We start from the raw sequence: 24,884 nt of genomic DNA, 5'->3' as shown, positions 1-24,884 counted from the left end.
AGCTATTTAGAAGGTAATCTCGAATTATTTTCTTGTCGGGTACTTGGTCGTTCTTATGTGAACTTTACCATTCATCTCTATACTGATTTATGAGCCCGATCAAACTATCAGTCGACTAAAAATTTGCAGGCGCTCAACCTTAAAAGATGTAGGTATGAATAACATTATGTAGGCACTTTTACAGTACATTAACAACCCAACAAAAAAAAAATAACAAGTCCTTAATAATTTATTTGTTGACCCTCTCAAGAAAGAGGGTAATAAAAAATATAATTACCGGCCAAGTATTTGCCAAGAGCGAGTGCTAATTATGAAGGCACTTGGCTAACAGTGACATCTGAAGGCTTCTGTAGATAGATACTCTTTTGTTTTTTTAGTGAAATTAACCCGTTTTTAGTGGGGGTTGTGTGTGAATAATTAAGGGTTGTAGATTGGTTTTCATTTATGTGTTGCTGAGGTTTATATGTTAAAGAGAAGACGTGGGTGTTATGTTATCTAAAACGACAATATACTGCAGCAATCGATGAAAAATGATGAAATGAACGAATTAAAAAAGAAGCGCAATTGATACATCTAATCAAAAACAGAAGAAATAAAGTGAATTGTTGACAACTGTAAGAAAAATAGTCAAAAAGTAGTAGAAAAAGTAAAATATCTTAATTTATAAATATAAGATATTTCACATCAAATCATACCTAGTTTACAATGACTAAACACTTTTTTTTATTAATTAGCTTACATTCATGGAAGTTTTATAGAAATATGGAGGAATTTTTCGTTTTAATGTTTTTTCCACAATCAGAGCATCAATTTTTTTACAAGTACTATTTCATATGTCTCAAACCTGAAAACGAAAATTTCAAAACACAAGCACATAACAAAACAATATTAAAACAACCATATACCAACACATCAGAACACATAATATACTCCGAAACAATAATTATAATTAGGCGGGCGTGCGGGCGGGCGGTTTCCGCCCAGCGTCATTAATTGCAGCCGCATCAAGCCTGAGCCACGCACACAGACAAACAATGCTTATTTACTGACGCGCCACTATTTCATTACGCTAATTAATTATCTGATTGCTATGTAAAAATTATTTGGGAGTGAACCGAAGTAGGTTGAATGGTACAAGTTGAAAGTCATCATCATCCGTCTTTTTTCATTGTCCCACTGCTCAGAACGGAACAGACCTCTTTTCACACGGAGAAGGATGAGCGTTTATCACCACGCTTGGGCAATGTGGTTTTCCTTCATCTTTCATCAGTCACTGGTCCAGGATATACTTAAAAAGTACATACGATCTTAGAAAAATGCATTAATACTTGCAACCTGCAAAAGTACCTACTTGTAGATATGTATTATATTAGTTTTGAATATGGGTACAAATATAGGTTTGCTAGGAGAATTAGTCCTCAAAATATGCGATAAAGGCTGCCCGAAACTAAGGCGATAGGCCTTCGTTCAGCAGTCAAATAATATGCTACGATATTCTAACTTTATGACACGGATACACATTAGACACACAGTACATTTAGAGATTTCAGGGTTGGCCGGGTGTCGTGTTGCCCATATCACTCCATGTAAAACACTGGTACTCAGCTGCCAAAATACTCAGCTGGCAAAAAGCTAGGTCCATCATGATTTTAGGGTTCGCTTTACAGCCCAACGACTAACAAAACTCCTTTTCATAGTGAGTTAACAAAATAGGTTGTAACAAAAGGCTGCCTGGTTAATAATACATTAACCAGCAACCATTTAGGTATAATGGCGAGCGACGTAAATACCTGTGCTGTGTAGGTATGAAGGCCATGTCGACATAAATGTACTGTGTTGGGAACATGTAATGGTTTTAGGTTAATTTATCCACATAGACAAAAATACTACGTACAATAAAACTGTTTATGTATAGGTCAATCACATATTTTACCCGAATACAAAAGTTGCATTAGCTTTTTTGGGCGCAACTTGGAGAAATATCTGAATATAAAATGCTATTAAATGATGTAGAAGGATTAAAATTAATGCAATTTTAAAGAAAGTAACAAATCGGTTCATCCGTCTAGGAATGACGGTGTCACATACTCATGTAGCGACATAGAAATAGACACGCAGACAGACAAACATACACATATAGCGGTCAAACTTAGAGGTAACACCTCTTTTAGTGCGTCGGGGGTTTAAAACATAATGACAGAAACTGCATATCTGCATCTGCAACCATTTGGCCCATTGCCCTGAAACATTTCATACGACATCAATTAAACTTAACATTCTAACTTCAAATAAACACCAATTTACAAATGACCTACAACGCAATAAACGAAAATGACCCAGTGATTAACACCCCAACTTGTAGTTTTAAATCGACATATTAGGATCAGGCTTGTCAAAAGAACGCAACATGCTCACTTTTGTTCAAGCTATTACGATTGGTGTTGTAAATTTTGAGTTTAACACGTAGAGGATGAAAAGGGCAATGGTGGAAGCACGTGCTGTGTTTTTATGACGTTTTGGATATGTGTCGATTGTAGTTGAAGGCGGGGTGTAGCGTGGCCATGCTATTCTGAGCATATTTTAAGGACTGTCTCAGAAATTCACTGTGGATTACAATGAATGGTAAATTTATATGGCCTTACTACAAAAACTTTAACCACTGTTTTACACTTGTCTAAAAAAAATGTGGCTCCAAAATGAACCGTATGTCAACGTCATAATTTGACATTTTTTTAGACAAGTCTTAAACTGACGTTAAAAAGTTTTTGTGGTAAGACGGATAGAATTTAAAAAGCACGGGGAGCAGAAGGGACGATCTCTTTTTTAGAAAGTATTTTTTTACAAAAATTGAATATTAAAATATATCTCTTATTGTGCTAGATAGATATAGATATGTAGAAATATGTACATAGATTATATTCAATGAGGGATATGATAAACAGACTGTTTTGGTGTAAGTAGGTGCCTCTTTAACTGAAACAAGACGGAATTTTTAATAGGTGCGATGTGAAACAAATTGATCCAAAATACATTGAAGATTTTCTCCACAAATTCCGATCTCAAAGCCACCCTATTCTCACCCCCGCTTGTTAATCTTTATTAAGGGGTATTATATGTGCCTTCGTCGATGCGCCACGATTCGCCTCATGGGATCGAGACAAGATTTATATCCCGTACCGTACCGTGCCGTATCGTGCCGTATCGTGTCGTACCGTACCGTGATTCCGATTTATTGGTCAGTTAGCGAATTTATTTGTCTCGGCCATTGAGGTGATTATTGGTAGTGTTAGTTTTAAATTGATGTTTCTCATTGTACGTAGTTATTTGTGTAATTCAATGTCATGTTGAAAGAGTTTGTGAATTCCCCGCTAGGACTACTCTGTCTGTTCTTCCTCTCATTACACCCACCGTGGTGAAATCTTACGATTTCGCATCTCAAAAAACAGGTCTTGTTATGCCATACTTGCTGCCCACATTTATTTATGTACAAGACAAATAATATAAAGTAAAGGTGCAAAGAAACCGGGAAAGATCTCGAGGCTATATCATTTCGTGTATCAAATAGAAGAGGTTTTCTGTTATGTTTATCATTTGTTCGCTTACGTAATTTCTTTCCTTCTACAAACAAACACACAAACAAAAAAAAAACACTATCGTACTTTCCCATCTAATCAAAAACCCCTAAGCAACGTTTTGTTACAGTATCGTACTTTGATTTGCGCTAAAACCACCCACCGCCCTGTCCCCAAACGAAACTATACCTTATTATAAGGTTGTTAAAACTCAACATTCTTTGAGATTTTTTTCCATGCGTTGCAATGTGAAAATCGTAACAATCAAAGGCATAGTTAAGGGCTATGGATTTATTTATTTTTTATGGTCGAACAATTTCGTTCCGACGTGGGGGAGAGGCGGGAGAGTCGGCATCTTAATGAGATGCGGCGTAAACATTACCTACTATTCCTTAGGGGAAAGTGGGGTACGCCCACCCTATGCCGTGCTGTGTTCTATTTACACACTATCTGTTAATTGTTATTTATTTTCTGTTTTTTTTTTTTTGTTGTGAAAATCTTTAAGTAAATATGTGAAGAGATACGCTTTTTTATTTATTTAATTGCTATTTCTTTATCGATTCATGTTAAAATTACAACTTCTTTATATTGTAATCTTCAAAGGCGTCTCTATGAAAGTTAATGTAGATCTCTTTTTGACATGGGATGTCATCAGATCACTCCTCCAGTTGTGGATGCATTAGAAGGCAGTATCAGATTAGAAAACGCGTACCATAAGCCTTTAAAAACCTTTGCAGTTTGATGTTAGGAAAGAGTTACCTCAGGCCTGGACCCAAAGTGCAGACGAAGGCACATACGTTGTCAAGTCATTCATTGAGAGGACTAATTTTATAATTCCTCATGAACAAAAAAGCCTTGGACTCCCATAACCACATACAGCCAACTTGCCTCACTACCAACCGACCTTACCCGACAACACGCAACACGAGGTAAATTGTTTAATTATTCATTGAATATTTGTGCAGGTGTGCTATCAACCTAAATACCTCCACACCGAAATTAAAGACGAGTTACGAGTATGTTACAAATTATAGCTCTTTGTGTTTTTAATGTGAGGCAAGGCTTTCAACATTTTTAGTTTTATTTGTCACTAGAGACATATTATGTTTCAGTCACTGGTGTCCTTACGATCGCAGGTTTTTACCTACTACCAAGATAAAGGACAATTTAAGAATAGGTACATGCTTTGCTGAAAGGCAATCTCTTGTTCTAAGAAGCTTAAAGTTTTGGTACAATTTAATTACTTAGTAGTAGCTGGCTGTCTATTCAATATCGCACAATAAATACACTTGCACCCTTCTTGAAATTTATAGGCTAATATTAATTGTCATTTAATATATAATTTTTGAATACAGCAGAAAAGGTAGGCACATTCCACTGGCTATATTTCGCATCCCGCATCTAAAAACTCTATGTAATTACCCCCAAAGCATCAGACCAGCTATTTATCACTCGCACGCCACTCGCTCATGGTATTTATTCGCCAGGTCACAGTTTACCCGCTAGCTAGCTAACTCGCGCCCGTGTTTACTCGCAACTCGCATCTATTCGTTATCGCGCGACTCGGCAAACATCGGCAAACATCGCCCGTTCCATTAGTCCAGTTCTTTATTCAAATTCTGTTTGCTCATTGGTCGGCCGGCAGATAAAATCAACAGATAGGTACCGTACAGCGTGTTTGCTTATAAATTTTAATTGTGACCTAATGACATAGTTGTAGGGCGCACAATTGTTTTATAATGGTCGGGTTGAGTTTTCATAGAAATTTGTACTGGTTTTTATGGGTGCAGATAAAAATTATTTTTGCTGGTCGAGTATTTAATGGTTGACGAAAATGTTCCCTTTCCATTCTATATTTGTACCTTCTCTTCAATTCATTACTATAAAATTTTTGTCAATTTTTCAATCTTAACCATGCATTATAATGGCTCAATATAATTTGGCTTCTTTTTTCAGCTTGAATACCTACAAAAAATATCAAAATGCTAAGATTGTAGACAATATATGCATATCCAAGCACCTATATCTTCGCTTAAGCTAAAACTTTTTATTACACGTCTCAGCTTCTGAGAAGCAAGATTCATCTCATGAAATTAAGTTTCAAATATTAAATTCGCCTTTATGAAAAAGACACACCCTTCTTTCTTGGTAGACTTATTCGACGCTGTAAAAATGAACGGAATACTATAACGTGTACTTATTTCCTTGTATGGGTGTATATTATACTTGAGAGCTATGGAATTGGGTCAGAAATAAAAATTAAATGTAATTTTGAAAGATTTTGGGACCAATACTACTTACTGTTGTTTTTGAGCACTAACATTTTCAAAATATGGTCTTTCATCATAAGATCCTTCCCGCTGTGAGAGCAGCATGAAATCTTAACATGTTCCTTCTGGGGCCCCTTGTAAGCCAGGGCGGGGCCACTGTAACGACCATTTTAATTCGGTTCAGATACCTAGATAAATAGCAAATTAGCAAAATCAACATCCTAATATCCTAATAAACATGGCAAGAAAAATAAAGAAAAAGGGAAATCAAATTACAATTTAATCTAATATCCTCAAAAAAAAACATTTTCCCTCTAATCTTTGTGTCACAAAAGTCTAATTAAAATTGTAATCCACACCCCCAATAGTATTTAATTGTCGCAGCACGTTTATGCAATAAAAACACAGTGTTGTATACAACCCTTGTCGCGCCGGGATCATTGCAATAGAAATTACGAGGCTGGGGGAGAGACGGGAGACAGGGCCACATGACAGATAAAAGCACAGAAATGGAAGGGACTAACGTTACTTGTACAAACATGAATATAGTCCAGAAGATGTTTGGAAGAATAATTTAGTTTTGTTATTGTTGGATTCGTCGTTCCTTTGCTTTTCTCTTCTTATGGATTCTTTGCCCAACCGCGTTTATAATGAAATATCAATCATCATCCTTTCTGCAGTAGTCGCTACAATCTATTTCAAGAATTCAGTCGCAGATTGATAAGAAAATACTCAATAATTTATTGCCTTCTATAATGTGCATTATTTTTATGTCCATTGGTGTATTACTCGCTTACATACATAAGGAAGCGAATTGAAAGTAGTTAAAGTATTTTTTTTCATTTCATCACCTTTTCAACTTTTTCCGAGTTAGCCTTCTGTGATCACACTCTTCATACTGGCAGGGTCTGCAACAGAAATCAAGGCAGAGTCCCGGGATTATCTCTCATTAGCACTCGGAGGGCGCGTCCGTGCGTAACAGTCTCCGAGTGACGTTGTACCGCTGTTGCTGATTGTACCTAATGTAGTTGTGTTTTGGACGCGACTGTACTCCTGTGATGGCGATAGTAATTGCTTGGTAGGTGTGTTGGATAAATAGATATCTGTTTTTGGAAATTCTTCCAGAGGACAACGGTGCAAGGATTTTTAATCAGTAGACGAGAGTTGTTCCCTCTGTAAAAAGAAATATATGATTAAGTTAAGAGTACAGGAAATTCTGACTAAAACGCACTCAACACTTATTCTTGAAACTAGTGTAAGAATTAATTTTGACATGCTTTTTAATATTACTACGAGTTATTGTTACCATATAAAATATAAAGTTGTCAAAATGATCAATAAAACACAAAAACTCAATCATTTCAAATCACACAATAAATCAAAAATTACTCCTTTCAATACATCTCAACACCCACGCGAAGACCTCATACCGTTTAACCCCACTATACCCTACATAAGCCAGCTAAGTACCCCCGCACACTTGCGCCCATTTGTCGCGACAATACGCTGCTAATCGCACGACAAAGGCACGGTTTAGATATAAATACAAATCGTGTTGTTTTCGGTCTACTCCCCTGTGCGCACCCTTGCGATTTAACGCGGGCTTTACATGTGATGACGATTGCGATTGCCGCTTGGAGAGTAGAGCTGCGATTTTGCAGTCGGTGTATAAAATTATGGAAATCATTGTTTTACTTATGCTGCCCACACAATTAATTTTAAAAGACTTATAGTGGAAAATGCTTTGACAATTGCAGGAATTCGGCCTTACACAAAATACTAGTAACTTTACAAAAATACTAATTTACGATACAGCCTTCCTCGATACAAAGGCCATTTCACAAAAATTATTTCAATGTTAGACACATTCGTTATCAGAATTTTCTGAGAGCATGTCCAAGACTTACTCGTAGCAATCTTTTTCGCATGTTACTAATTGTCAATAAAAAATAGCAGTCAATATCACCCCACATTACGATCATCCTATCCCAAAGATTATCCTCCACACATCCTACATCCCTCCAAAGCCCAGAGGGCATAGCACAGAGATTTTTATTATTCCGGATTATCTCAACACTACTGAATAATAATAACACGTCGAATCATTGAATAAATGCATTCGGATTTTACGGAATTCATTGAATAAATCCGGAGTTCCGTTGAATATACTTATCGATGTTTTATTGAGGCAGTTCATGTTTTGGGGCATTTCTGAGGGTAAGTTGTAGGCGCCATATGTGAATAATACTGTTTATTTTTAATTTTATTGAGTTCGGTTTTGATTGCTGATCTCATTACGCGGGGTTTAGATTAATGAATTTGGTTTAAAGTTTAAAATGTTTTCTATTTTTTATAAGAGCTTTTCGGTATTTTATACGCTAGTGAAATTAGATTTATTTTTTAAGTTCAATGTTTATTATTTTTATAGACATTAACTCAAGTCTGATCAAGTTCTATCACGGTTTGATAATGCAAGTCAAAATCAAAGGAAAAGCAACGTAGAACATTATATGTAATTAGCAATTTTTATTAGGCTATGAAAAGGCACAAATATTATAGACATAAATTGTACGAAAGTATATTCTAAGTTCATCCATTATTACATACACATTTACCACAAAAATACCAAATTATATCCACTTCCATTTAACCCAACTCTCAATAATGTATGAATATTTCACGCCGGAATTCATAATCATAAATAAATAATATAAAGTAAGCACCCGTTCTATTACTCTGCCGTCATAACTATTAATGGTACACAAAATAACTTTATTAAAATTAACCGAAGCGAAAATCAAAACAAACCCCATAGTTACTCTGTACTATGGAATTTCACGCGTTACTAAATCAATTATTGTTGTGCACAACATTCGGCCCCAGGTTCGACTCCCGCGCATGTCGAACTGTTGGGGCGGGACAATGGCTGTCAGCGGCTAAACGCCTGCGGTATTCCGGCTTATTGATGTTGTACAGGGGGTTGAGAAAAAGAAATATAGTTTATGTAAGGTTTATTTTAAATAACGCTGACTGATAGATTTCCTAATAACTTAATTATTGACCGCGAAATGTACTTTCTGATGGTGATAATAATAATTAATTACTTGTTATAGACCTATACATTTTGTTTTAGTAAAATTAGCATTATTTTTTAATTTCAAGTTTTCGTCACACTCAAGAATTTGCACACTCACTAAAACAAACGTAGACAGACGTGCGAAACATTAGCGGATTCCTCGTAACCCAAGTAAGCCAACCAGCAAGAAAAAAACGAAAAAAAAAAAATCCTCACATTTCCGAAGCTTTACCGAGTTTAAGTGTGAAGTACTTTAATTTTCCTAACGAAGTGTTATCGACCTGTAATTAGCGTTCCTACAAGCATTAGTGGGCTTAGCGGGAATTAGCGGAAACTCAGCCCAATGTTTGTGCCTTTTTAAAGATGCGTTTTTGGTTTACCATTTTTTTTTTATTTTTGGATTTGGTAAACGGCTTCTTATAAAGTCAGCGTGAGGTTTTTTGAATAAAACAACGAAAAACAAAAGTAAAAAAAAAACGCGTGAAACATTATTAATTATTAAAAAAATATAAAAAGGACTGTAGCAACCGGCATATGTGTATGCAGTTTTGTTATACTTTATAGAACATTAACTACATCTCAAACTTATAAAAAATCTAACTGTCTGTAAAAAATACACAGTCATAGGTATTCTATTCTAAAGGAACCAAAATATTCGCGATGCATAAAACCTCCCCCTGTACACACATAAGCCATGCCGCTTCGCAACATGGCTAATACTACAAATTGAGTGACAGCCAGAGTTAATAAAACCCGGCCATAATGTTGCCCATATGTCCTGCACCCTTTAGCACAAATGTTCACGCTGATGGACATTAAGTAAGACATTCAAAATCACGGTTTATAATGATTTTTATTTGATAGCATTAATATAATGCTAAAACAAATACTTATTCGAAATATTTCATCAAAACAGTATATAACTGTCAAGTCTGATCTATCAACTTTCTGAGCCCTGCAATTTTTAGTCGACTGATCGGACACATAAATCAGTATAGAGATGAATAGTAGCAACTATGATTGAAAGATGAATCGTAGTATGCACATTACAATGATCAGGTATCCGAGAAGTACCAGAACGATAGAAAAGTTTGATTGGACTCACGTTTACTTTCAAAATAAACTGTCAGCTAATCATCAAGCCAGCTATCGGTGTGCTTTCATGAAACATCGGCTTTGACATGAAGTTCATACGAAGAAAAATAAGAATAAACATAGGTGAGGAATAAAAATGTATTCAAGTAAAACAATTAATCCTTATAGTATAAGTTTTTAGTACTTTTTAAGCGTGTAACAAGGAACTGCTCCGGTATACTCAATTAAAAGAACAAAGTTACTAAAACACTCAGACCATTTACAAACGAACTAAAACGTACCAATTTAAAATTAACAGACAATTTTTGGGCGAGTTTAAATTAATAAAATATTCAATTTGAGGGTTGTACCCGCGAGCAATAACCGGGCTATCCTCAGGGGTACAAGATACCCCACGCTACGGGGTACACGCTACCCCGTGGGGAACACTTGAGCTTCGGTTAAGTGGGGGTTACGTTGGTAAGTTGTGATTATTTTCACGATAAAAGTATTTTATGGGTATGTTATCAAATGTATTTTCTGGTTGGTATGCTCATGGGAGCTGTGGTAGAGTTGAAACCGTATGGTTATTTATTGTGGCATTAATTAAGTTCTTACAACGCATTTTTTATCAGGGTAACGGGAAAAATATTATGTAAACCTTCTTCTATAAGTTAATAATGAAATGACATTATGAGGAGGCGAAAATAACCGTGTGAATAGACCGACAAAAAATACAATGATGGAGTTATCAGATGCAAAAACATTTACCAAAAAAGAAATTTTTCAGAAAAAAAAAATCATTTAAAAATGTAAAACCTGAAAACAAAAGGAATAATTTTACCCAACAATTAACACCACAACATCAAAACGAGCCCTATCCATTCTCCCACAAGTGCAGCGAGTATTGCTTGCATTGCACAAGTGGTTTGACAGCAATAAAAATTCGCCATGTTTTTGCACCAGGCGCTCCTTGAAGCTGTCAATTACTTCTCCCTCATAAGACAAATGCACGCACTTGGTATTGTAATACGACGACTGCAGTTCGAACATTTGGGCCTTTACTTTCGCATTTTATGCCAGTTACTGACGTTCATGCCACTATTTTTGTGAATTAGGAAATTTTATTTAAAATGTCAGTAAATAATATCAGATAGAATATCCCTTTTTAAATTTTAGACATTCGCAAAAAAGTATTTTTTTCTGCTTTAACGAATGATCCGCAAGATGACGAGATTAGCAACAATTTAAGCATAAAAATCTTTTGTCACAAAAGATTTGATTATTAATCATCATAGAATATCGTTGAAAATTGACATGAAACGTCTCATATTTAGCTGGTACCACTTATAAATAAAACAAGAAAGCTAAAATTAAGAACAGACATATTTCCCTTTCTTAAAAAAAAAACATGCAAAAAACATTCCAACCAAAACACCGCAACACCAAACCCGAAGCGCCCTCACTACACTAGGGCGACAAGACTGCGTACATACGACATACCCCGCCAGATGGCCTAGTGTTTACCTTCCACCCTGTTCGACTACAACTTTGAATTTCGAACTATTAGCCATACACCTGTCGACGTTTGCAACTACCCTCCATAAGTTGCAGATAAACTTTGCACTACCTACCTGTGGAACTAGTTGACTGGTTGAATTTGTTTGTCATATAGTGTCGGATGTGTCGATAAATTAATGTGGTGACAATTTCTTGATAGTCGGCGTGAAAGGGGATGGATCAAGTTGTTGATAGTTAATTGGTGGTATCCGTTGCATCAACTCTTAAGTAGTTTAAGCTTATATTACGTTTCAAATTATCATGCACCAATATGTCTCTAGAGACCTTCGTTCTTCACGGATAACTACATATTATAAACACTGTTATCTACACCTCTATTTATCCCATTGTTAATTTACGTTGCCTCACCCCTAAAGAAAACTGAACCTGCGGTCTAGTAAACAGGTTGAGTATCAATAGTCCCATATTTGGACGTATAACTCAAATCCGTATAAAGAAATATGATAAATAATTATCATATAGGTACTATTGGCTCTTATATCTAAAGGCGATGAATAAAGAATTCGGTTATAAATAAAGTTTAGAATATCGGAGGTTAGCGCCAAACAACCTCCGCTGTTAAACTTTGCACAACCCTTGTAATTGACTTTGTTATATCTAGCCTGCCTTACTACTTATCGTGCAGTTCAAGTGACAAACTTTCATAAAACAATATTGTTCTAAGTCTTGAAGTCAGCTAAGTAGGGTGAGTTGCACCATTGAATACCTAATTATAACCAGTCGTGTACTTGCCCATTGCCCAAATCGGCAATTTGACTACTGAAAATGGTTCGGTTATGGGTATAGTGCATCACTGATATTTATGTCACTTTTCTTTTTGCTTCTCGCATGCTTTCAAACAGTAGGTATGTACATAAACGTTTGACGACCTCTGTGGCGCAAAGGTCACCAAGCCGGACTGCCGGACCTGAGGTCCCGGGTTCGATTCCCGGTTCGGTCGACATTTTGTGTGATGAGCATGCTTGTTGGTCGTGGTCTGGGTGTTACAATATGTATTCTTAGAGGTCAGAGCAGCTCTCAAAGAAAGCCAAGGAGGTCACATTTCGCTCGGCCACTGCTGACCATTCATTTGAAGGATCTAAGTTTTCAAAGAAATAAATCCATGACTTAATTATAACTTTGACATCATCATCATCATCATTGTACAATTACTCTTCAAAATTATTTTTAGTGTAACAAATCATATATCACACTAAACATTCAAATAGTTTTAACAATTGGTAATCTAAGGCTTCACTTTTATGTAGTTGTCTGCCGACGTGATGAAAAGTAGCGTCATGATGTACAACACTTCTTTCTCAACGCTAGGCTTATTTATACCTCATACTACAACAAGATCTATTCCTGAGTTTTAGAGGTAGATGCACTATCCGCACCTATCATAATCTAAACATCGGATAGATGGTCATAAATGTGTAACTTGTGACTTCAACATGGCTGTTCATGGTCACTTCCTTCGATATTCGATATTCTGTTAGTCCCCAGGCCGGCGAACAAATTTTTTTTTGATACATATACATTTAAGACTTTGTGAGTGCCTTCCTTACGATGAGTCCGACAAACTTTTCGAATGCGCAAATTTTGGTGCCGCTGCGTTTTTTAATGCTTGACTCCTGAAATTGTCGATATGACGTCACTATGGCTCTTCGTACATACACGTTTCATCTTTTGAGATTCGTTTAATAAAGTTAACTAGAGAATGGTGGTCAACTTGTCCGATAAAGATCGTGCTGCGTTTGGAGTGTCCACCATCCTGAAAATGTCGATATGACGTCACTATGAATCTTCGTACATACCTGTTTCATTTTTTGAGATTCGTTTAACAAAGTTAACTAGAAAATGGTGGTCAACTTGTCCGATAAAGATCGTGCTGCGTTTGGAGTGTCCACCATCCTGAAAATGTCGGTATGACGTCACTACGACTCTTCGTACATACCTGTTTCATTTTTTGAGATTTGTTTAATAAAGTTAACTAGAAAATTGTGGTAAGCTTGTCCGACAAAGATCATGCTGCATATGGAGTGTCCACCGTCCGGAAAATATAGATATATTTTAAGATTTGGTATAAAGTACTGACAATTGGTGTGAAGTATGTTAATAGTAAATGTTGCATTTAGAAAGTCGTTTCGAATGATATATGTATCATTACTACAGGAGGGATTTATTAACTTGAAAACACCTATCGATAAAATAATCTTATATAAGCTCTAGCTTCTGAAATACTAACAATTCGCCGAAGTTTTTTTAATATGAAATGTTGCATTTAAAAACGTCTTTTGAATGATGTATAACTCATTACTAGAGATGGGATTTATTTACTTGAAAACATCTATCAATAATTATAATTTTAAATAAGCTCTAGCTTCTAAACTACTAACAATTTGTCGGAAGTATGTTAACACGAAATGTTTCATTTGGAAAGGGTTTTCAAATAATATATAATTTGTTACTATAGAAGTAATGGATAAGCTTGACAGAACCTACCGATAATATATTCTTAGAAAAGCTCTAGCTTTTAAAGTACTAACAATTTGTCGGAGTTATGCTAATACAACCTTGCGCTTAAAAAGATCTTTTGATTGAAATATGGCTCATAACTTCAAGTGAGATGTTATTCCTTAACACAATGTAAAGTATCAATAATATGCCTTAGGTCAGTTATGTCTTCCAAAATATTAAGAATCGGTAAGTGGTATGTTAAGACGGAATATAGCGCTTAAAAAGATCTTTCGATTGACATATGGTTCATACCTAGAGGTGGGACATTATTCCCTAACATAGTAAAACCTATCGATAATACGCCTTATTTGGGCTATATCTTCTAAAATACTAAGAATTGATAAGTGGTATGTTGAGACAAAATGTTGCACTTAAAAAGACCTTTTGATTGATATATAGTCCATTAATAGATGTGGGATATTATTCCTTAACATAATATAAACTATCAACAATACGTCTTAGTCAGGCTACTTTTTCTAAAATAGTAATTAAAATTGGTAAGTAGTATGCCAATTTAATATACTTAAATAATGCACGTGAATATTTAAGTCAGAAATTGACAAAAAGAATAAACTTCTTCCAATTGTAATATTTTTTCCTCATTTTCTTGTCGAACTGACTCATCATTCAATCATCAATTTGCCTCACTACATTTGTCGGACAAGTCGATATTTGCAATAAGAATAGTATTATCTATCATTGTTGTATTTGACCGACATGTATGTATGGGGAGACACAGTGACGTCATATCGACATGTTTCGGATGGTGGACACTCCAAACGCAGCATGATCTTTATCGGACAAGTTGACCACAATTTTCTAGTTAACTTTATTAAACAAACCTCAAAAAATGAAACGTGTATGTACGAAGAGTCGTAGTGACGTCATACCGACATTTTCAGGATGGTGGACACTCCAAACGCAGCACGATCTTTATCGGACAAGTTGACCACCATTCTCTAGTTAACTTTATTAAACGAATCTCAAAAAATGAAACGTCTATGTACGAAGAGCCATAGTGACGTCATATCGACAATTTCAGGAGTCAAGCATTAAAAAACGCAGCGGCACCAAAATTTGCGCATTCGAAAAGTTTGTCGGACTCATCGTAAGGAAGACACTCACAAAGTCTTAAATGTATATGTATCAAAAAAAAATTTGTTCGCCGGCCTGGGGACTATGTGTAAGAAATCAAAATGTTTGAAAAGAAATCCAAGGGGTTAACACTAAAGCACTAATCTGCTATTGTAAGGAATCTCCGTAATATCGCTCTGTGAGAGTTCCAGCTGGTGGACAGTCTTCAGTGTTTCCAGGATCCGATCGCTTTTTGTTTTACAAAGAAGCTACAGTGGCTGTCACTTTTCTTCTCGCAATTTTTATCCAAGACTTGTATTGCGTGACCAATTCATCCGCATATCCTGGGCTTCTGAGTACTAGTATGTTGTAGGATATTACACCCAGCGCATGAGGAGCATTCATATTGTCGCAGCGCGATTCGTGAGATTATAACTGTTTCGTCGTTTTTCACGGGAATGCCCTCGAATGTAAGAAATAAGACTTACTTACAGTTGACGTGTAATTTCATGAACAAAATAAATAATTATTGGATTCAGATGGCAAAGGGTAAAGAACGCGTGGCGATCCCACTTCTGATCTTAGAGGTCAGATCAGAAGTGGTACTTGAAAATGAATAACACACGTCTATAAACATTTAACCTGGTAAGGTTTATTTCTTACAAAGGATTTAGCAGAAGCAAACTTTGAATAGCAAATACAATATCGATAATTAATTATAAGATCACGATGTGACATCTTCAACGTCCGTCATCCTTCTATCCGTCATAACTTCTTCTTCTATACCAGCCTGGTCAGTCCAGGTTGGTAGCAAGGAGGATTCATATCTAACAGTATATATTTAGCTATATGTAGTTTATCAGTTGTGTTAGCACCCATAACACAAGTTAATTAATAACTTACCATGGGGCTAACCAACCGTGTGTGAAAAGGTGTCCCGACATTATTTAAATAAACGCAGTTTTCGTCCCAAAGTTACTTCGCTAAATTATGGTGTCGATTACACTTATTTAATTTTTATCAGATGAGTTAGATAGGAGTTCTAATCCTAGCAATATTTTTATAGAATACATGCCCAAACACACAGCTAAGCTTTATCAAATCGCTGCCGCTTATGCCTCATACCCTACATAGCAACGTTATACGCGCACGCGATGTCCAGAGCCGATAGCAATCGGCTCGCTTTGGTAATCGCTCGCTTGTCTGTTTGTCCCTACCACTGCAGTCTCTATCCAAAACATTACCAACAAAATGCTGCAAGTAGCTGGAAAATATAAAGTTCCTGATTAGACTATAATGTTAAAGTTACCTTTTTAGTTATGTTGTCTTTGTTTTGGAGTAAAAACATTTGGAGTATGGTAATATGTAACACAATTTTATTTGTGTTTCAGTTACATCGTATATCTTTGATAGGATATCTTTAAAAAAGATCTCGACGGTTTGAGAATGTCCTCCTTTCGAAGAAGACGCACAAGTTTCACCAGTTGCCAATGTACTACGATGTGTGGCGAAATCAACACAGCACAGCAAACCGGCAAGATGGGAAAGAGTGACAATACACAGCGAATTCCACATTGAAATAAATAAATAATAAAATTTTATTTATCCACAGTTACATACAATTTGTTTGCCTTAAAATTAAGTAAGGTGCATTGGTTAGGTGTAACTATATTGTAGTAGCAGACATTGCTTTCTTGGATCGGCGGTCCCCAAACTAGGCTAGGCCTGTATCTTGGGAGCCCGAGTGGCGGTTTCATGAGTTAGAGAGAGTTTTAGTCGAAATCTGATTAAGGAAATAACAACACACAAAATAAACACCTGAGTTTCAAGAATTACCCACTTCCGACTAAACTAAAATCTTCAAAATAAAAATACTTACCTATGTACAAAATTCCAGAGTTCTACAAAATTCAGTAGACATAGCAATAAAGTTGCGAATTACATAAACAGTTATTGCAAGAGTACACGTTTCAGGCAGTGAGGAGATATGATGAAGAGTCCGCCGTCTGAATCTCAATAATAGCTGTGGAGGGCCCTCCGACGGCCTCCCTGGAAAGCGATGGGTACAGAGCAGGGAGGAACAGAGGTTGCAATTTTTTTTTTATAGTTTTGTAGTAGGTACCTAGGTACTCATTTAGTCGAGTTTTGTGCTCTAACTTTATTATCTAAAAAACAATGTTACGAATGTTTCAAGATGTGCATTTAGAAATAAGTTGTTTATAATGCAAACTGAAGTATATTTATTACATTTTTCTATACTAGCAGATTATTTTTTCTTTGTCAGGCAGGGAATGGAAGTATGATTATTTTATTATTATATAAGTTTTATGTAACTCCACGTACTACAGTAGGTAATTCCTCATAAATTTTTATAGTTTAGAAAAAAAACTTCTTCGCTGCTACGAGCTACAAGTAAAAAATCATTAAAAAAAACATTCCACAAAAGCAGAACATAAAAGTAATCAAAAATATATTTTTTATAATCTCTCTGTCCTCACACTACTCTGTACAGACGAGCAGTAGCCGGGGGGTTTAATATTAAAAATAAAATAGAAAAGAGCGATCTCAGTGTAGTGGCTGGGTATTGTGTGCTTTTTAATAAATGCCCAAATCACCAGGAGAGGGCGTTGTTTGCCGTTGTTGCAACCAGCCTGCTTTTTCTACCCCCACTTCTTTTAAAGGGTCTTAGTAGATTATCCTATGTAGGTATTTGAAATGAATTAATGGTTGTATGTGCCTTATGTAGTATGTACTGTAAGTATTATTATTATCTTGTAAGTCAGAAGTAACAGGGAGTTGTGATTTCCTTGATTCAAAACTTGAAACAATTTCGTGACATAATCATATTCTAATAAACTGTATTCTTCGAGATGAGGAAGTGTCTTGGTGAATACCACTACGCAACATTAAAATTACCTTGATCAGTGTAGTCGCAAAAACATGAATCATGCCTTTCTTTTGTAATTTATGTTCTTCTTGCTAGCAGAAAACCATGTGCTGTAATAAACTCATAGTTTTCCAGAGCATCTTTCTCGTATATTTTTGAAACAAAAACATTCCCTTATTTCTTCCACACAAATTCTCTCAAAATAAAAACAAAAGAAAGAAAATAAGGGACAAAACCATGCAGGTAGATCCTCTCCTACATAATATATTTAGAGTGGCATCACCGCAAAGCCTCCGCATTATAATCACAAAGGTACTACACGAACAAAGATGGCCGCTAGTGACATATCAAAAACTGCATTACTGTAGACATTTGCCATCAAAGCGGCACATGGGAAGCACTTTGTTGGGGCCGCATGAGACAACGGCGCCACTGGAAGTGGGCTCAGAAGTTTCATGGAACAAGATTATATACTTTGTGTTAAATAAGTCTTCTGATAGAATATCTTTTTATAATTAATGTGGTCAGGGAATCAAACGGTCCTAAATTGGACCTGAATTCTGAACTTGATTTAGGTAAGTTTCCGAATACCTCGCTAGCTAAAAATTGTGTTCATAGCTCAACTGTCACATATTGCTATCATCTAGTATTCCGGGAAAATGTTCCTATAGCATAACAGTATGGGATCCATTCCATCCAGAGATTACCTGCCTCCTATATGAACTAATTAACATAACTTAATCTCCTTATATTGGACCAAGATCAAAACTCCTACACCACATGCTATTATGAGCACGGATGATTTACTCTCAAACAGGAATCAAACCCAACAATAACTCAACCACTTTATCAATCATACCGTTAAACAATAACCCAGTACCACACCCTTAACCTTCTGTTACTCCCACAGCATGACGATAACAAGTGGCGTTCGGTCGGCGGGTCGTCATGATCAAAGGGCACCGGCTTCAACGACCGCAGTGTTTGTCCCAGCCTCGCTCTGATCAATATACTATGCTGTACTTAGTAGTCTAGCCTGTATAGTAGCTCCTTGTGAAATCGCTACGTATGTGCTGTTGGGTTGCCAGGAATTAGGTTAATTGAAGCTGTTGTGGTGGATGTATGTCTGTTATGTAAGTGTGTAGTTTTAAAATTATGTTTCAGTGAGTCTGTCAGACTGATTTTTATATGAAATAACATAGTTTATTCAAAGTCTTCACCACAGTTTTTGCTAGGAATAAGAAATGGTAAAACCAAAATTTTTATCTTTATGATTTATTAAAATAACTATCAGCTCGGTTAACTACTCCTTTCTAGCTTTTGACTTTAGATGCTTTGGTCAGTTTCCAAAGATTCAATTATAGTGATTAACTTCCTATAGTAATTAGAGGCGTTGAAAACTATATTAAAGCTTAATAACTTCCTTATCCAATGAGTCATATGTATGTGATATACACCGATTGTTCAACTATTGTGTCTGCATTGTGGACAGTGAAGTGGTTAAAATACTCCTGTTATGATATCAGTCGTTTGCCAGCAAATATTTCGCAAATAGCTACTCACATAAACACTGAAGATATTTTTTCAACCTTCCAATTTGCTCGCCCACAATTATGTAAATGACCCATCATGATTAAAGGCTCTCGAAGATAGAAGGCTCATCAACGACGTACAATTAATAGGCAATATCGCATGCAAAGTGTTTGCACCGAGTGAGCCACTCATGCGCACTCGCCTTGTGAACGGACTAGGCGGCTTGTTAGTGGCCTGCTTTTGTGCTTTCGTTCACTCTCTCGAGATTGGGAGTGAAGTGGAAAGGATTTGAAGATAAGATCAAGTTGGATTTTAGTAAAAGACAAGACTGACAAGTATCAAGACTAAATAACACAAAGTGCCCAATAAATTTGTGACAGGTATTATAAATTAGGTAAGTTTAAGTAGTCGATTGCCTAAAACTAGACAGAAAATATCATATTGTTTTGTGCAAATTATTGGGAGAAAACTAAAGCAAAGAGAGATTACTAGACTTTAATTAATATTGTAAGCCAGCACTCAAGGTATGAACCAAACTTTATAACTATTTTATTTTATATTTTTTACAACTGTGACATTACACCTGGATAAAACAACGCCAACACAAAAACGTCACGCACCAAAAACCCCGTAACATAACGAACAACGAGGGAGGCAATACCAATAGTGTAGTATTACCGGGCAATGCTCGAACTGCCGGCAAACAGCGAGATTACACGATACCGTCCGACCGGACAAACACACAAACACAACACGAGCGGACCTTCATTGGAAATTCTCAAAAACCACGGCGTTGTCTCGCTTCGACCAATATTTACTTTGACCAGTTATTGGCGGGAACATTCGATGTTTGTTGAATTGTCCGGTTATCTTGGATGACTGTTTTTTCGGAATTATTTTTGATTGATATAGTTCAGGTAAATAGTTTACTTATTATTTTTATTCAACGTCTATAACAAACTGTCTCGTCGGCTTTGTAATCCAAGGCATAGCTGTTGAGTATTGGCTGGTAATGAAAATGACGATTGAAAAGAAAAAAGAAACGTTAACGAAGTTTTATTGAAATTAAATCAATTTTCATTTAGTTCTTCCATCCGAGAAACAGGAGTTTGGTTAAAGCACATTACCAGTCCCTCAAGTACGAATATGCGATACTAGGTCAGGCAAATATTGCTATAACTATTCTAGGTAAAGCTCCTTAAGCAAGCGCGATGATAACGCTCATTTCTTCCTTACATGTCTTTGTCCTTAAGTGGGGTGATAAAAAAGTTGATGATGGATTTTATTCTCAAAACAAGAATGCGACAAAAAGGCAGGCTTGACTTATACCCAAAATAACCACACCAACTTCACTAAGGACCATTTTCCCACACCAAACTATAACATCACTAAGTGAGAAATTCCTTAGTTTCCCCGCTAAGGTGAAATATACCTGCGTTCTCAGTATATGGGCTATGTAAATACATGGTGTTTATGTATATTATGTGCATGTGTCATGTACAAACAGAGCCATCACGTACGTTCCTCGAAACGCTGACATGTCGTTAGCGAGAACGTGTGAGAGTACGACTATTTTGCTTAAAAAATTATACGAATGTGGTTAGAATTGTTACAGTATTATGTTGCTGGAAGGGATTCTACAAGTAGGGTTGTAAAAAAAGAATTATTATTAAAAAAACAAAATACCCGACTGCACACTAAAAAAAGAGTAAAACAAGCCCCACAATAATATTTAATTTATAAATATTGATGGAAAGCATCGCAGGCGGGGACCAACAGAGGCTTATTTATAGTCATTTCGGTTGTGCACCATTTAGCAGAATTTTCGTTGGTGGCGGTCAAGGTGGTCCCCGCCTGCGATGCTTTCCATCAATATTTATAAATTAAATATTATTGTGGGGCTTGTTTTACTCTTTTTTTAGTGTGCAGTCGGGTATTTTGTTTTTTTAATAATAATTCTTTTATTTATAACTTTTTAGCTGTTTTTATTTAACGAAAATGTTGTAGATGTAGAAGACTATGTATATGTAAGTACCATTTTAAATTATTTCGACGACATTTGGCTTTAGATTACGAGTGATGTTACTCCGCAACATAAATTTACCGCCAATCTGGACTGTTGGTAGTGAAGAAGAAAAAGAATTAGGTGAGTCATTACTGCTGAAGACCGTCAACGACGTGTGCCCTTATGCGTGTGCCCGCATTCGGGCTGTATACTCGAGCATATCCCCCTCCGCACCGCGCCGCGCGCCGCATGCCAGGCCACGCCCTATCTTTTTGCTTGCTAACGCATGAGTTGCTTTGCGTTGACGCAGAATTAACATGTTCCCGTGGGAATTTTGAGAAAAAACGTATCCTATATTAATTATTACTCCCGTGATTGAAATGAATCTAATGATACCGCATACATATTTTTTTAAAGGGAAATTTAGAAAAAATATCCCGTGGGACTTTTAGGATAAAATGTATCCTATGACACTCCCGTAATCAAGACAAATCTAACGATACCTCATACATCAAAATCCATCAAGCCGTTTAGGCTACAGGAGGTCACAAAGGAACAGACATACATACATACTTACATACACTCGAAAAACATTACCCTCCTTCTTTGGCAGTCGGGTAAATAGATACCTAAGTATGAAGGTTGCCATCGTGAAGGGTTTTAATTGAAAAAAATATTTGACCGGTTGTCTTATTTTCTCGTTACAGTGGTGGTTTGTACTTACTTCGATGAAATACTGAACAAAATTGTAGGACAGTCACGCAAAGATTTCAGAAACTTTTGCAATTCAAATAGTATTTTATTATTAATACTTGTAAAGGAGACTTGTAAATGACACTTTAGAATATGTCATACCGCTTAGTTACAACATCGTATGTCTTTTATAGATGAGTTCTAAACGGCGAGACAGAAGGAAAACAAGTATCAAAACGTTTAAGAATGGACCCTAATTACATCTAATTACTTTGGATTTCACTTCGTTATAGAAGATATGTAAGATATCTAATGCTTGTAAAATTAAAATCAAACAACACGAAGAAAAGTAATCAATCATTAAGTATTAAGTGAATCGTAAGAGATTTGTACAATAAACAAATGCGCATACTAGCATACAACATCGAATAGGTACATATTTCACCAACTTTAGATCCCCCCCTTTAGATAGTTTAGATAGGGTTTTAGAAACCCTTTAACCTTAATACTCGAGTAAAAATACATTGAGCAATCACTTTGAACATGGAGCATCAATTGGCCACGTATTCAAACCAGCAACTCAGGTCCGGCCATCATTAGCGATGCGAAACGTAGTCGGCATCAAAGCTCTTAGGGGCGTAATCTCGCTGTGGCCTGCCCTGCTTCAGATGTGCCATCTAATATTCTCTGTGTTGAGGCTGCCGTCTTACGGTGTTATTCTGGGAGAGGGTAAAATGTTGCTGGCTTGTTGTGGATTGCGGTTTTACTCGAGACTTAAAATACACTTGCCGCATCACGGTTAAAAGCAGATAGGTTATATTTTTCCTTCCTTCCTCCGAGCCGTTTTCCCAAACTATGTTGGGGTCGGGTTCCAGTCTAACCGGATGTGCCAGTGCTTTACAAGGAGCGACTGCCCTATCTGACCCCCTCAACCCAGTTACCCGGGCAACTCAATACCCCTTGGTAGGACTGGTGTCAGACTTACTGGCTTCTGACTACCCGTAACGACTGCCAAGGATGCTATTTTTCTTCTGAAGTGAAAGCTTATATACTGTCAAGTTTCAACTAATGTTGAGTAGTTTTTTGTGTGACATCCTTATTCACAAACTTTGTTGTTTTGTTTTTCTTAATTTTCAGAAGAGGTAGTGGTAAACATACCTACATCAAGGTTAAAGAGCTTGCCCATTTAATTATGTGCAAAAGGTTTTCAGTTAATTTATTTCTGTTGAGCAATATGGGCCGTTTGAATCACCGAATTCTGAATAATGTTGCTTTTTCAATTAACCAATAAAATTCAACGAAAAATCTTAGCACAATTTTCTTTCACCACCACTATACACATAAACACCTAACCAGATCTCAATTTCTCAGATCACATAGAAAACCTTCGCTATAAAACCATTAAACTTCTACCACACGGAACTTAGATAATAAGCGTCTATTGCGTCGGTCAGTCGGCGCCTTTGATCCGCCTGCTAGCGAGCCGGTGCTGCCTACAACCACTTAAAGGAAATTAAACTTACATGACTACATACTATTAGCAGTTATTTTTAAACGTACACTTAATAAATGCTGTTGGTTTGGGTATTTGGATATTTTATGTTCTGTGATGTAGTAAGAAATGTTACCAAGCGAAAATTGCTAATGATCGTATAACATATATCTATTTAAATTGGTTAAAAATTTTCATGTTGCGTTTTTGAAAATCTTATTAATATTATAAATTCGAAAGTTATCTTTATCTGCCAAAATTACCGAGTATTGATCGCAGATACCTGGAATCTTAATTTTAAGTCATCTTAATCTTGAAGAAAAAATTAATAGGTTCGGTTTGCGATTTAGAATAAAGCTGGAGGTAAAATATTCGAGTAAAATAGTTATGCGCGATTTTCAGTGAAAATAAAACAGTTTTCAGATATCCTCAGATTTTAGCTCTATGTAACATGAGTAAATCAAACAGATTTTTACCTACATAATACTTACACATTATAAGTTATCGGTATTTATACTTCTTACATAACACCGCCAATCAAATTAATCAACAACAAAATTTATAAAAGTTCAAACACATTTTATCTATAAAACACTAAAAATACCCAATCGATATTATCACAAATAAAATACCTGATATAAAGTCTGATACGGTTTAAATTAGAACCGTATTCAGTGTCACTCGTATCATTGTGCAATGCGCGTATCGGGCATCGAACCCCGATATCGTCGAAGTTTACTATCAAGGCGTCTACTGCACTTCAGTAATCTTATACTTCAGTTATCGAGTTAGTTAGTATTTACGTTGCACTTCTGAAACAAATATGGCGAATTGATCGTTGGTAATGTTGGTAAAACGTTTTCAGGATTTTTCCGTAAATGGTAGCTCAGTATATAAAAAAAACATCTTGGTTGTTGTTCTTGAAGGGATAGAAAGATTTGTACTTACTGCGTACTCATTTTAGGTAGTTTTATCTTTATGTTTTACTAGCTGTTCCCTGAGCTTGGGATTTAGATTGATCGGTTCTTTAGTTTAGGCGTGGAAGTTGGTCAGACAGAGTGATGTTCGAATTTATTGTACAAAATATGGACATATTGTCATTAACTCGGCTAAAGATTTATCTTTACT

At 36.1% G+C, this 24,884-nt stretch overlaps 2 long non-coding RNA genes across 3 annotated transcripts in view; one reads left to right on the top strand and one right to left on the bottom strand.

Moving 5' to 3' along the window:
- The window catches only part of LOC124640492, a 43,947-nt gene extending 27,184 nt beyond the window's left edge, over positions 1–16,763 (top strand). The window contains exons 1-2 of one of the 2 annotated variants that reach the window (XR_006985557.1): positions 5,080–5,234; positions 16,538–16,763. This is a non-coding gene — a long non-coding RNA (uncharacterized LOC124640492). Of the gene's footprint in view, positions 1–5,079; positions 5,235–16,537 lie in introns of those variants that run through there. The other variant, XR_006985558.1, reaches the window with a different exon arrangement.
- On the bottom strand, positions 5,292–7,009 carry LOC124640490. The gene is made up of 3 exons (XR_006985555.1): positions 6,694–7,009; positions 5,874–5,998; positions 5,292–5,537 (listed from the first exon to the last, which is right to left on the bottom strand). It is a non-coding gene; the product is annotated as an uncharacterized LOC124640490 (long non-coding RNA).
- Positions 16,764–24,884: the final 8,121 nt, after the last annotated feature.

The sequence above is a fragment of the Helicoverpa zea genome, chromosome 20 (assembly GCF_022581195.2).
Source record: "Helicoverpa zea isolate HzStark_Cry1AcR chromosome 20, ilHelZeax1.1, whole genome shotgun sequence".
Classification (NCBI taxonomy): Eukaryota; Metazoa; Arthropoda; class Insecta; order Lepidoptera; family Noctuidae; genus Helicoverpa; species Helicoverpa zea.
This window is presented reverse-complemented; position numbering and strand designations above follow the sequence as displayed.